The following is a 5,484-nucleotide window of genomic DNA, read 5'->3' on the forward strand; positions in this document are numbered from 1 at the left end:
CAATGAAAAGCAAGATGGCATGCCTCAGGAAACCCTGTGTGCTGCTACAGAAGGGCCATGCAAGCTTGAAACTCTTGTACGGAAATTTTAATCTGGGTCCCCGTTATGTAAGAAATGAATGGCATCTTTAAAAATAATATTTGTGCTTTTCCTTTGTTATTGTTTTATTCCTATTTGTTTTGGTTGCCTTTTCTGTTGCTTGCTCTTTTGTTTTCTAGATAGATAAAGTAGGCACGAGTTGTGAAGGTCTGGAGGTAGAGAGGATCCAGGAGGAGATGGACAAGGGGAAACCATGGTCAAAATATATGGCATGAAAATATTTTTTCAATAAAAAAGAAATTATATTTATAACATTTTCCCTTCCCTTCCCTTCCCTAAAAAATAAACATATTTTAAAATTCATGCTAAAATAATAGCTAATGTGTGTGCCATTCTGGGCATAGCTTGACCTCAAAGGATAGGTCATAGGAGACCTCAAATCCCACCTCCATGGTGACACACTTCCTTCAACAAGGCCACACCCACTCCAACAAGGCCACACCTCCTAAGAGTGCCACTCCCTATGAACCAAGTATTCAAACATATGAACCTATGGGGACCATACCTATGCAAACCACCACACTTAGCATACACAAAAAAATGTGAACAGATAAGTGGTTATTCTTAAAAGAACTACAAAATGAAATAATTGGTACTAAGTCATGAGATTTAGAGGCAACCTATACATGTTGAAGCAGTGCTGCTGCTAGGTACCTAGAGACAGAAACAATTTGATATGTACCAATTAAAAAAAAATCTACTTAGGGTTGGTGATCATTGACCTGGCAAAATGTGGTAAAAATATATTCTTAGCCCAAACTCTATGTCCTGTATTCATAGTTATGTGTGATGAGAACTTGTAGATGGACACATCTTATTACCATGCTACCAGAGAGGTCGCCACAGAAGAAGGGCTCCAATGTGTGTGCCTGCCTCAGCACTACTGCTCACAACATCTGAATATTGTCTGAATTTCTAGATTTATCCTTGAATTTAAAATGAATGAAAAGGTCTTCCTCCCCAGCGATTCCCCGACCTTTGAACATGTGAACTCAGCTGAAACTTTTGTAAAGGTTTCATCTCAAAAGAACAGTTCAGGGAAGAATATGGACTTCAAAAATCCTTCATTTGCTGAATTCTCAAACATTCACATTATTTCCCCAAATAATTCAAATATATCATCCTTATGCTGTGGTTCCTCCAAGCACTGTAATATGTTATGGCAACATGCAAAAACCATGTGACATCATTAGAAATGTATATGAACTTCATTTTTACCTTTTTGATCTAGAATCTTATCATTTTGATACTTTGCCCAGGAAAAAAAATATCCATGAGGTACCAGTGAGGTAGTTCAATAAGTAAAAACAGGTCTGAAGACCTGAGTTCAATCTCTAGAACCTATGTAAATGTAGGATGAGAAAACTAACTCCACAAAGCTGTTCTCTGGCCTTTGTACTCACAACTCCCAACATAGACACAACAATAACAATTTTAAACGTAAGAACATATTTATGATATTCATTCTTAGTCATGCATACTTGATATAGATGAACCACACAGCCTTTGGGGACTATCCCACTCTCCAACCTACTGATGTGTGCTTCCTCTCCTGCCAGTACTCCAGACTTCAGTGTCCTGGCTGTCTTATGTCTGCTCATCCTTCCGATGGTAGAAGTACCCTCTTTGCAAGCTAAGGACCACAGAGCCTGAAGCTGGAGAGCCTGAGCGAGCCTGCACTCCACAGGTGGGCTGCTGGCGATCCTCACAGCTTGAGGCTCTAGCTTCCTGGCATGTTCCTGACTTTTGTACATCAGACACTAATCCCACCGCCACCACCACAGAAAATGCATTCGCAAACCAGTCTGAGTCCCAAGGACTTCCTTAGATTCACTTCCCAGGTAAGAGGAAAAAAGGCCAGGAAGATTCCAGCATAATTCACTCCTGAGAATGCCAAGATCGCCCATTGCTATTATAACAGCCACAGCTCAGTTTCTGAAATACTCACTGATGCTGACTTCAGCTGACTGAGCTGTAAAGACAGTGTACCACGCCCAGCGGTGGTGGCGCACGCCTTTAATCCCAGCACTTGGGAGGCAGAGGCAAGTGGATTGCTGAGTTCGAGGCTAGCCTGGTCTACAGAGTGAGTTCCAGGACAGCCAGGGCTACACAGAGAAACCCTGTCTCGAAAAAAAAAAAAAAAAAAAAAAAAAAAGACAGTGTGCCGCGGCACCTGATTGGAGCTGGAAGCACCGTACTCCATCACCAATGCCACCACAGCCATCCAACAAAATCTGGAAAAGGCCATGCACACTCTTCAACACAAGACAGCAAAAGATATGAAAACTTAGCAACATAACACTACCGGAGAAGATTGTACAGTAAGAAACTCAAAGACAAAGAAACCTATGAAGTGCTTCAAAGGAAGTCAAACATGTTTTTCAGAAAGTTTGGTGATGCAGACTGTGATGGTGCACGCTTTTAATCTCAGTACTCGGGAAGCAGAGACAGGCAGGAGGCAAGCCTCATCTACATAGCAAGTTCCAGGCCAACCAGAGCTACACACTGATATACTATCTCTAAGTAATTAATTAACATATTAAGGAATACATACATTGAATTAAAAATGTAAACTTCAAGTATCAACAGTTGACTTACTAAGGTAGAAGAAGGAATCTGTGAAAATATCTACTGAAAAAAGACAGACAACAGAATGAAAAGAAATGTTTTAAAAGGCTATGTAATCTATAGAATTCCATAAAGTAAACTAATTTTCAGAAGAGAGACATTTGAGAGGAGGAAAGTAAGAGGATTAAAGGCTTGTATAAACTGATAATGGCCAAAGCCCTCTCACACCTGAGGGGAGGTGTGTGTCCAGGGTCTGAGGTGGTAGTGATGTCAGAGCCTTAACCACATCAATATCACACTGTGCCTTTTATTTTTAAAAATAGAACTTTTATTTATTCTTTAAACATTTCACGTATTGCATCTTGATAATTTCCATTCCCCACTCTCCAACTTTCCCTAAGCCCCAACATATCTCCTGCTCAGTATCAAGGTCCTTTCTATTTTTATAAAACCTGCAGAGCACATTTAGATGGCGTGAAGTTTTTTATTAGTCAATATTCTTCAATAAAGCTTTTTAAAGTATACTATCTATAAGCATTTTAATCTCCTCTTTTATAAAAATCCTTGTTAAAATCTTTTCTTCAAGAAAATTTCCATTTATCTTCATCCTTCTTAGGGGTGGCTGTCTGCTAGATCATATTACAACTCTGTGAGCTTCTAAGAAGTAGAAGCTTAACTCACCTAATTGCTACTGTCCATTAAATTATTTTATGCATTTATAACACAAAGAGTAAAAATACAGAGCCTCACCAACTTTTGATGATTCAATGTAGAATTTTTTTTAGAGCCATGATGTTGCAAGCAGGAGATGCTTTCAGTAGAAGTCATACTTCCAATTTTGTATTTTCATTTTTCTATGCTGGTGATAAGCAACATGATACTTCTCCACAATGCTATACAGTAGGAAGCCCGCATTCCCAGTCAGCCACATGATGACAATGGTAAACAATTGTGCATCTATACTAGATTTTGCAACTAGTGCAGGTGAACTACATTAGTACATCAATACTCAGCATATATTGGCTTACACTAATTTTAATTTATGGTGGGTTATTAAACTTTATAACTCCATCATAAACCCATCAATATCTGAATAGATATTCTTTTTTACCATGAAGCCTTCAACTTAATCTCATTCTGCAAGGGATGTTTTCAAATTCTATCCTGAATTTTCAAACTATATCATTTGTGTATGAGACAAGTAGGGAGAAAAAATTAAATCTCTAACTCTAGTAAGTCACCAAGACAAAAATGAGACTTCTAGAATAAATATCTTTCTCACTCTCTGTGAGTTGCAATAAAAAAAAATCTGAATTAGTAACTGAGTGAGAAATGTTGAGGGCAGTCTATTCCCCAATGCCCAGCATCTTTAGAAATAAAATTAATGAACACCTGGAACATAGAAGGGTTGGATATTAAAGTTCAGGCTGCAAGTAGCTACTGTACGATATCAATTTCAAATGACAACCTGAAGTCCTGTGCAGCCGCATTCATCTCTGTATTTGTCAGAAGTCATTTCATTTCCTATGATTCATTTCATTTGTACTGTAATGTATTAGTTGGATACTCTATTGATCCTTGTTCCATCCAATTTGGGCTTTCACAGACAGACAAAAATTTGGTTTGAAAGATAACTATTGTAATCTGCACACCAGTAGCAGGAAGGGCATTAACAAGACAACATGGCTGGGCAAACGATGCCAATAAAGGTAATGCTGGCTTCAGAATGAACAGGTACTCAGCTGGGTTTTATACATTCATTTCTCTTGACTCATGGGCAAATAGATAATTAGGGCATTATGCAAATTGTTCCACAATCTCGATAAATGCATGGTCAAATCTTCATTTTTCTGACCAACTAATAGCTTGAACATCATTTGTAGGATCAGAAGGAAGTTAATCAGTAAATATTGAGTGACTACTGTATGAGTCGCTTTTCTGAATGGCAACAATTTTAACCTTCAGTTGGCTCATGGTCTACTGGTCCTGTCTTTAGAGGCAACTCAATCCCTGCATTAACTAAGAACTTAACTAGTCTAAATGTCTGTCTAGAAGGCCAGTCTCTACATTCTGAGACAGAAAGATCTGTTTATCCAACAGTTTCACTCTGGTCATTGCCTCCTTGAGGTACACAGAGTTAACACACCTGCCAACAGTATGGTGGCTGATGTTGGGTGTGATTTTTGTTAGCTGGGCTAATGATCATTAGGTCCCACCTAAAAACTAAATGAATCTTAAAATAAGGCTAATCCAATTTGAACTGAACAAATTCTGTATCTGAGCTTCCTGGGACCCATCATTAGCTTCCCCTATAAGCAAAGCCTCAGTGATCAGGTAGGAGGAGTTCACGTTCTGTCTGTGAAACCCTGTGATTCTGATCACACATGGCCTGCTATCCATACAGGGATATCTTGCAGTCCTCAGAAGGCATCACATCATCACCATAAATTCATTCATTCCTCCTCTCCATCACACTTGGGTCAGGTACTGTCTCAGGCAGCTCCTACTGCCTGAAAAAAGAACCTTTGATGAGGAAGGGACCTCATACTTACGAAGGATTCGCATCTGTAAAGGAAAGAATGACTTTCTGACACTTATCTCCCTAGAGTACAAGGGAAAGGCCACTATAGGGCCTTCCACTGAGCATCCCTTATAAGAATGAATGCGTGAAGTATAAAACAAAGAAAAGGGGGAAACAGTTTTATAGTTTAATGAGAGTGGAAACTAATATCAGTTCCTTTCTCGAAGGTAATTTTTATGAATAAATGTGAGCTTTAAAAATGATGTTAGTGTTTGTAGCTAGTTGTGTAACCAGAA

This window comes from Apodemus sylvaticus, chromosome 18 (assembly GCF_947179515.1).
Source record: "Apodemus sylvaticus chromosome 18, mApoSyl1.1, whole genome shotgun sequence".
NCBI lineage: Eukaryota > Metazoa > Chordata > Mammalia > Rodentia > Muridae > Apodemus > Apodemus sylvaticus.